Genomic DNA, 9,175 nt, shown 5'->3' on the forward strand with positions numbered 1-9,175 from the left:
GCACTGTGTTCCTGGGCTCCAGAGCACAGTTAGCTGAAGTTTCCTCCTGACTTCAGATGTATCAGGGTTTTGTTCTCATCTTTGTGGGGTTGCTTGCTTTTTTTTGTTTCCCAGCTGTAGGTCTGCCAACAAACTTTAGTCCCTCAGCATTAGTTCCTTCAAACACACAAAATAATGTTGTTATTATTATGGCAGCAGGGTCAGTCAGCTGCTTTCATGATTGCTTTTTGTTCCTGTTCAGATGGATAGAGCAATGTCATAGGTTCATACACTCACAGGATGGTTTGGGTTGGAAGGGACCTTTAAAGGCCCTCTAATTTGAACCGCCCTGCAATGCTCAGGGACATCTTCAACTGGATCAGTTGAACTTGGAGCCCCATCCAACCTGGCCTTGAATTTCCAGGGCTGGGGCCTCTACCACCACTCCAGGCAACCTGTGCCAGTGTTTCACAACCCTCACAGTAAAAAACTTTTTCCTTGTATCTAGTCTGAATCTACCCTCTTTCAGCTTAAAACAATGTTCTCATATAGATTCGTAAGGCCTCTGCATCTTTTTTCCTTCACTTCATCCAATTCTTCCTGATCCTTGGATATTGTAATGCATCATTCCTCTATCTTTAATTTGTTTCTTGTTTTCTTGTATCATAAGATCTTCAGGTCATGGCCTGTATCAATTTTTGCATGTCTGCCACATCATTTCTGTAAGGCTCATCCAGGCACAGAGGTGACATTGTCATAAATCACTCTGTGAAGTTAAGACAGTAGAAAGTAAAACTTCTTGAAGCAAAATGCCCATCATTCACCAGTGTATGCTGAAACTGGCAGATGGTGAAAATCTTTGGATCACTCTGAATAGGAAACAGTAAGATTTTATTTTTAAATTTTTGAAGTCTTCTGCCTTACTATTGAGATGAAATAAAGGGTGCTGCAGAAACCATTTCCCATTTATGGAGATGCTGTTATTAGAATGTACCTCTGAGCAAATACATGCAGTTGGATCTCATAACTGGTTATTGCTGGATTCTGTCTTCTGTGTGACGATTCAGCCCTCTGGTGGTTATCTGCAAGCATGCAAGTTTCTTTTTCTGTGGAGAACTATATGAAAAACATAGACTGTTCATAGTTTTTTAAAACTGAGGTTCATAAATTGTGTTTGACAATCAGTGGACATAGCTTGCAGAACTAATTATGTCATAGTCTTATGCTGACCTTTAAATCTCCAGGGTTGTCTTATATAAACTGGTAAAATCATGAACATCTGAAAGTTTTAGGGAGTGAAATATTTTCAGTTTTACAAAAACTCTTGTCTGTGGTAATCTCTGTAGATTAGTAGTGTGCTGTAACAGATCAAGCTTGTAGAGAATACGTAGTTCTCACTATAATACTAATACTTTTCCTTCTGTTCAGCCCACATGATTCCTTTAGTCTCTCTGTAGTTATGGTTGTACAGGGCTCTTAAAAGTGCTTTCCTTAAATCCTGTGAGCTCAAGTGAAAAATTTCAGTACTGACAAAGGTAGAAATCATCTGTCTGTCTTTCTGTTAGGACACCATTAATGACACCAGTGCCACTAAAAGGAAACAAAGCTGTAGTAAAGCATTTTGGCCAGCTGTCTCAGCCTTTTGTAGTGTTTTAAAAATCACCACCAACAAAACAACAGAGATGCAGAGAAAACCCACCCCACAGATGAGGGACTTACCCAGAAATATGTGGAAAGCCTTCTGTCAAAGGTGTGCTCCCTCACACAAAGTCTTTTTGTCTTCTTTAGTGGAGAGTGGATTTGTACATTCTGTTGGGATTTGTCCAAGCCAGAAGTTGAGCGTGACTGTGATAAACCTGCTCACGGCTCTGAAAAAAGAAAATTGGAAGACACCACGGGTTTGGCACCCATAGACCCTAGGGTAAGGATAAAATTGCTGTTTAAACCTTTTAAACCGAAGCAGTTTTGAGCTGTGTTAGAAACTTTCATCAGTGTTTTACCTGATTTCAGTTGAGAACTTGTGTAAATACACCAAAATTAGTATTTTATGTGGGCTCTTAGTCTACATGTAGAACCATTTATGGCAGAGTACTAGGGGGAAGACTCTCAGGTTCACGATGTACGACACTGATAATGTGGGTGATTTTGATGAGATTTATTGCTAATACAGTACCTAAATATTGCCAATGCAGTGTATTATACCAGCAGGTCTAAAGGGCTGTAACATAAGCAGGTACAGCTGGAAACGTGCAGGTTTGCAGAAAGCACAATTGCAAAGCAGCAAAGCTTATTCTTTCTAAAGAAGAAAAATCTTAACCCTACAGCCACAGTTTGAGTATCAAAACCGTTGATATCTCTGAAATTTGCCACCATTTCAAAGGACTTATTTCATATGGTGGTCTTGAGAATGAAACTTAATAGATAGCTTATTTGACTACACGTGAAAACAGTGTCCACACCAAGTCATTGGCTCTATTATATGTAGTCCGTGGAGGTGGAGGGTTTATGTTTCTCTATGATTTTAAAACAGGCATTGGAAGGAGTATATTTTAGTCACCAAATTGTCATAGATCACTGTTATTCCAGAAGCTGTCTGCATGTTAAAAACCACAAGTCTTATATGTTTGAGCTATACTTTGAAGATGAGACTAAACCTTGCCCACTCCCTCAAATCTAAAGGCTTATAAAACAATAAATTATGAACATGATTACATTTGGGAGGGTTGGTTTTTTTTCTCCACTAAGGTCCCTGATTACTACAAAATAATCAAAAAGCCTATGGGTTTGTCAACCATCAAGGAAAGACTTGAAGTGACCAATTCATTCTACACAAAGCCAGAAGATTTTGTGGCTGATTTCAGACTGATTTTCCAAAACTGTGCTGAATTTAATGAGGTTAGAAAAGTAGATACTTTATCAGGTTTTGTTGGTTTAGTTCCTTTGAGGAAAACTGTAATGGGGGTAGAACTTCCAACACAAGAATTTATTGTATTAAACTTGTTTTGATGATGAGACTGAGGTGAAATCATCGATCAGATTTGACACTGCTGTGGTCTGAGATGACTCTGCAGTGGAGATGTTTCCATGGAGGGGAGGAGGATGGTAACAAACATAGCTGAATGGCAGGACAGCAGGTAAAGAAAAGGACAGTTTTTTATCATGCAGGTTAATGGTGGGCATTATGATTTAAAAATTGGTTTCGTCCTCCTTGCCTCAGATCTTAAATTCAGTGGGATTTTCATTCTGGGAGCTCTGTACTCACCCTTATGATTTCAAGGTGCATGTTGAGTGATTATTATCCCCTACTGCACATAAGGGAACACGTGGTGAAATAGGGATGCAGGTTCTGAGTGGACCACAAAATGAGAGAGAATTACAGTGGAATAAAGGCTTCTCCAAGTGGCCTCCATGGGGTTCTCATCCAGTCATCCTTGATAGCCAGGAGTTATTCCCACCACAGTGATCTCCACTTCAGGAAACTAAAAGCTCTGGTGGCTGTGGATGACTTTAGGACTGCCTAGTCTTCCACATTATAGTCATTGTCTACTGAGTAATATTTTCACTGTTACTAAAAAGATCTGTAAGCTAGAGAAGTTTCTAACACCCTGAGGGTATATCTATGTGTTTCACAGCATAACACAACTTCTGTCCCCCTGCCCCCACCCCAGTCAGGATTTAAGAGTTCTTCTTAGAATCTCTTTACATAGCTTTCAGAACCCAGGCAGGGTAGCTTTTGTGAGTGGCTTCTGTGGTCACCTGTCAGAGAAAAAAATCATTGGGGGGTGTTGAAAGATCTGCCCTCGCTCTCTGTTTTGCAGACTTGTGCTCTTTGGGACCCTGTGTTCTGTAGCCATTCTTGCTGCTGATTGATGTTTTTTTGTCATTTGTACCTAAAAGTCCTAGTGTGACCTGAGTACAAAGCTATTTCATGATGCACTGATGATGTTAATTCACCCAACAGCCTGACTCAGAAGTGGCTGGTGCCGGCATGAAACTCGAAGCCTACTTTGAAGATCTTCTAAGGAACCTTTATCCTGAGAGAAAGTTCCCTGTACAGCCAAGCAGCCAGAGTGAAAAAGAGAATCCAGAACTTACTGATGACTCAGATGATGACTTTGTACAGCCCCGGAAAAAACGCCTCAAAGGAGAAGACCGTCAGTTGCTTAAATGAGCCCCATGTGTTATGACAAGAAGTTTTTTAAAAACTGAGAATATTTATCACTGTTCTCACTGTTTTGACTTGTAGGTTTGTGAATATTTACTAGACTTTCTACCCCATCTGAAACACAAATCTAATGGAGATCAAGGCATGTGAAGAGCTTCTCTGAAGTTCAAACCTTTCATCTCTTTTCTGGAGCAGTTCAGAAATTGCCATTTGTGTGGAGTGACAAGTGTTTAACTTTGCTTTGAAGAAGAAGTTTGTATAGAATTGAACCTCAAAACATGACATGGGTTCAACATGTGGCTGAGGTTGAAGAAAATGTGATCTCACCAGATTTTTAATTTTACCAAAGGCATGTGGCTGGCCATAATTTGATCTCTCTGTACTGTATTCAACACAAACCACGAAAAAAGATGGTATAATGTTACTGTCCTGCAATACTGATTGGTATAATGAAAGTGTAGTTGCCCCCAAAGAAGTTATTGGGAATTTTAAAATGTAAGGGAGAGGGTATTAAAAATAACTTTAAAAAAAAGGAAGAAGAGGAATTTGTTTGAGAGTTTCTAATGGAGTAAGTGAAGGACAGAATACTTTGGTTTGCACCATTTTTCTCACCACCAGCAGGAAACAATGGTATTTCTGTACTATTTTGTTTAACAGGTATCTCAAGTGTGATGTACCTCTGTTTAATGATCGGAAAATCTTGAGTGGAAAAATGTTTGTTTGCAAAACCAGTCATTTTTGTGTATTTTTAAAGAGGGGAGAAAAAGCATCCTTTCTGTCCACAATCCCTTGTTCTTTTTCCGTATTTCTAAATCTGTCATTGTCAGAATGCAACCAGCATTCATCTGGGAGTACACAAGTTTGAAGAGAAAGAACGCTCTTCAGCCCTTCATCTATCCTGGTTAAGATCACCACAAAATGAGGATGAAGTACCTTATTTTGTTTGGTCTACTTTCCAGAAGCTCTGACAACATTAGGATTGCTTCTGCCCTCAGAGGCTGCAGAGTTAGAGCAGTACTTGTCTGTGGTTGCCCTAGCTATTGTTTTTTAGTCTTCATTTATGTCATCTTAAATGAAAACTCAGTGTTTGGGAGAGCAGACAGCCATTTGGATTAATTGAGCTCTGACTGTGCCAGAATTCTGCAGTTTGACTTGTGAAGACACTTGAGCGTACCCAAGCCTGCTTCTGCCTGGCTCTGTAGCCCTGGTGTGGTGCATCGAGCATGGAAGAGACTGGATCCAAGTGCTGCTTGTACCTCTCTGCTGCGTGCGTGTGGAATGAGAAAAAGGCCTGGCTTTGCCTCTCACCCGATAAGATCGTGCCTGTCTTTGTCGTAGGGTGGCACTGCACACTAAAACAGAGTGGCCACTCCACAGGGGCCACAGGCCACCGGCGAACAGCCGCAGCACGCCAGCCCGAGGCCCCGAGCTGCAACGTAGTTGCTGGAAGCCTCGAAATCCTCCTGCCTGCCAAAAGCCTGGCCCCAGCACGGTCTGCAGCCAAACCTCGGCGCTGAACATCACCTCGCACACCTGCCGGGGTGTGTTGGTTCAGCGCAGCCTGGTTTTATTAGTGGGGGCGGGGGAAGCCACGGGGCGGCTTCTGAGAGAAGCTGCTCGAAGCCTCTGCTATGTCCAGCAGGGCCAATCTCTGACAGCTCTGAAGATAGACGTGCTGCTGGCCCAATTAGAGAAGTTGGTAGTGTCTCTGTGATGACTTATTTAAGGCAGGGAAAAAAACTGCGCTCAGTTCTTCCGAGGCGCGGGGAGGTGCTGCGGCCGGGGCTATCGCGGCGCCGCAAGAGGCCCTGTGGGCAGCGCGGCCATGTAGCCGCCACCGTCTTAGCATAGCTTAGTGGCTTCTGGCCAGCTGTACTGCGAGCAGAAGGGCAGAGGCAGGGGCTTGTTCTTTGCAGCACTCTGCATAAAGAGAGGTGCTGAATGGTGCCAGGGCTGCGGCAGCTGGCACCGCCTGCACGGTGGCGGCGGGGCTGGTGGCGCAAGCATGGCGAGCAATTCCCCGACACGGAATCCAGACAAGAGCAAATTCTCAGCGCTGCAAACTCCTACAGAAGTCTTTGAACTGGTGGAACTTGGTGACAATGCTACTTACGAGCAGGAATTTTTTCTTCCAAGTCAGAGAAAAGGAAAGGTGGAGACACGTGAGGAGAACCGACATGGTGGCACTGAAGTCAGTAAAGAAAGAGGAAGTGCTGCAAGCGCCGGAGCCGAAATTTTCTTCGGCGAGCTGTAGTAAAAGACTATGGGTAAGTAAGCTGTCCCCCCGCAGCTCCTTGAGTCCACGAGAGACGTAGGGGTTCACTTGCGTGACAGAGCAAGTGGACGCCAAGAGGAGCTATGAAAACCTTCACTCATGTAAAGGAGTGACTCACGGGCAGCAGTTTTTCCTAGCCGGAGAAGAGGAGGAGGTGTTTTGCCTGTTTTGCCCGTGAGAAGGACTCCCATTTCAGCAGGTTGGGCGGGGCTGCTGCTTGTGAGAAGAGAACCAAGTTGGAGAAGTTCACAGAGAACTGTCTCCCATGGAGGGGGGACTCCACAGTACAGTGGAAGAAAGACTCTTTTTTCTCTGAATGAACAGAAGAAATTAGAAGTGACAAACAGATTAAAAACTGCATGCTTTCTCTCCCTGCGTTGTTAGTGGGAAAGAGGCAGGGGCTGGGAACAAGAAAGTGTTCTAAAAGTCATCAGTGAGCAGTGTGGGGCCTCAGTCACGGCCCCGTTCAGGGTGTGGTGGTCTTCTCTGCAGCCTTTGTCATAGAGTTTTGCTATAATAGGCAGAAGTTCTTCATGAAGATGTTTAAGTCATAAGCTATAACATTTCAGTCTCTGACAAGTGTAAGGTACGGCAAGCGGCTTTGGTGTATGGTGTAAGAGACAATGTGCCACCAAAGCCTGGCCTGATACAAGAAGGGACTTTGAGTCACTGGGGAGGTGAGTGATTTTGCAGAGAATTTGGCAGCTGTGGGAGAGTAAGAGCCCACAGGCAGCAGGAGCAGGTGCTGGAGAGGTGGCTGAGTGGGCCCTCCCAGGAATTGGTTAGAAAGGCATCTCAGGTATAGAAAAGATATGAAAGAAGAAATAAAGAAAAGGTAGAGGTACAGGCAAGGATAATGGCACCATGTTTACAGCCCCTGATGGGAGAAAGTGCAGGGAGCCCCAGGACCAAAGGGAAGGGGGTGACCTCCAGGACAGCGACTGGGAAGGAATCAGTGTGCCATTTGTAAAAAAAACCAGTAGAAACTGATTGTTAAGGGTGTCAGGATCTGCTATCGTACTGGGGGCTCACCACACTGGAACCCTTGCTGAAGCAAGAAGTGTGTTTCCTAGCAGACATGGGGACTTCTCTCTCTGATTGGAATTTTATGCCAAAGGGGGAACAATTGTTCAAATATTCTGATAAGTGGGAAAGATGAACAGGTGCATTTTATTCAAGCATGACTGGTGAATGAATGTGTGTGTGTGTGTGTATGCGAAGTATTGCTGTGTGTTTTATCTTCATAGCTGCCTTTGGCCATTCCCTTCAGACGCATTGTACAGGGTTGGGAGAGGCCAGGAAGAATGAGGCTTGAACAGTGAGCAGGCTCGTGTCCATGGAGTTGTTTTATACTTTTTCTCTGTGTAACTAAAGTGTCTTGGGGTGACTTTATGATGTGTATCCCCTATCACTGCTCTATGCCCAGAAATTAATTTTGTGCTTTTCTGTGCCTTTAAACTGAGCCTGAGAGGGGGAAGAGGAAAAATACTGAGTGAGCTTTCCAAAGCAGTTGTTCAAGGACACACATACATGCTCCTCAGCGTCCTGCTGAGAGGAGCAGGGGAAGCACCCTGCTTGCTTTCCAGCCAGCTTTCAGCCCCTCTTCTCCGGAGGGAGAGAGAGTTGAACTTTGTTTTCCTGGGATTTTGGTTTTTCCCTTCTTCTCTTCTGGACTGTTTCAACATCAGAACACATCGGGAGAATTCTCCACCGAGGCCCTGGAGATGGGCCTACATTGACCCAGCTCCGAGGAGGAGGCGAGAGACCACACCTACAGAAGGACTCTGAACTCCTCCCAGGTTTCTCTCCACAGCTCTGAGGAGGAGGAGGAGAAGGACCACACCTACAGAAGGACTCTGAAATCCTCCTACATTTCTCTCCACAGCTCCGAGGTTTTATTATTCAGCATTATTATCCTTTTCCTGTGTGTTTGATAAATAAAGAGTTTTTTTATCTCTTTCATTTTTCTCCAAGGAAAGTTTCTTTTTGCCTGAACTGGGTGGGGAGGGTTGGTTGTAACCTGCCTGCTATCAGAGGATATTTTTCTCCACATTTGTCTGATCCCAAAGCCATCGCTTTGGGGTTTTTTAACCCAGTCTAAGGCTCTGTAGTGACTGTGTGCAGCAAAACTGAAGGGCTGCCATGAGCCAGGGGAGTTCTCTGGCTTGCTCAGATCCTGCTGCTGGGGAGCCAGCTCCAAGAGAAGAAGATGAATGGAGGGACCAGGCTGGGACGGAAGCTGTGGAGAGTCTGCTTCACATCCCTGCCCCTGCCAGCCTGGTTCTGATGTGCTGCTGTGGGGTGCTGCAGGCTGTTCCCCCCTGAGAGCTGAGAGTGCAGACCCTCAGGGGTTGCTTGAGGTCACAGGAATTACTTGAGGTCATTGGTGTGTCTAGTAGGGGTTACTTGAGGTCATTTGGGGTCACTTGAGGTCATTGGAGTCCCTGATGGGGTCACTTGAGGTCATTTGGGGGTCACTTGAGGTCATTTGGGGGTCACTCAAGGTCATCTGGGGTTACTTAAGGTCATTTGGGATCACTTGAACCCATCTGGGGTTACTTGAGGTAATTTGGAATTGCTTGAGGTCATTTTGGAGTCACTTGTCATTTGGGGGGTCACTCAAGGTCATTTGGGGTCGCTTGAGGTCATTTAGAGTTACTTGAGTTCATTTGGAATCACTTGCAGTCATCTGAGGTTACTTGAGGTCATTTGGACTCCTTGATGGGGTCACTTGAGGTCATTTGGGGGTCACTCAA

The 9,175-nt window shown here is 44.5% G+C and overlaps 2 long non-coding RNA genes across 2 annotated transcripts; both read left to right on the top strand.

Moving 5' to 3' along the window:
• Window positions 1–2,777: 2,777 nt before the first annotated feature.
• Window positions 2,778–4,536, top strand: LOC121675508. The gene is made up of 2 exons (XR_006020092.1): window positions 2,778–2,874; window positions 3,941–4,536. It is a non-coding gene; the product is annotated as an uncharacterized LOC121675508 (long non-coding RNA).
• Window positions 4,537–5,528: 992 nt separating this feature from the next.
• LOC121675509 lies at window positions 5,529–8,381 on the top strand. Its single transcript, XR_006020093.1, has 2 exons — window positions 5,529–6,411; window positions 8,233–8,381. It is a non-coding gene; the product is annotated as an uncharacterized LOC121675509 (long non-coding RNA).
• Window positions 8,382–9,175: the final 794 nt, after the last annotated feature.

The sequence above is a fragment of the Corvus kubaryi genome, unplaced genomic scaffold (genome assembly GCF_017639235.1).
Source record: "Corvus kubaryi isolate FWS band 111438036 unplaced genomic scaffold, C.kubaryi_AGA036_p1.0 74, whole genome shotgun sequence".
In the NCBI taxonomy this organism is placed as follows: Eukaryota; Metazoa; Chordata; class Aves; order Passeriformes; family Corvidae; genus Corvus; species Corvus kubaryi.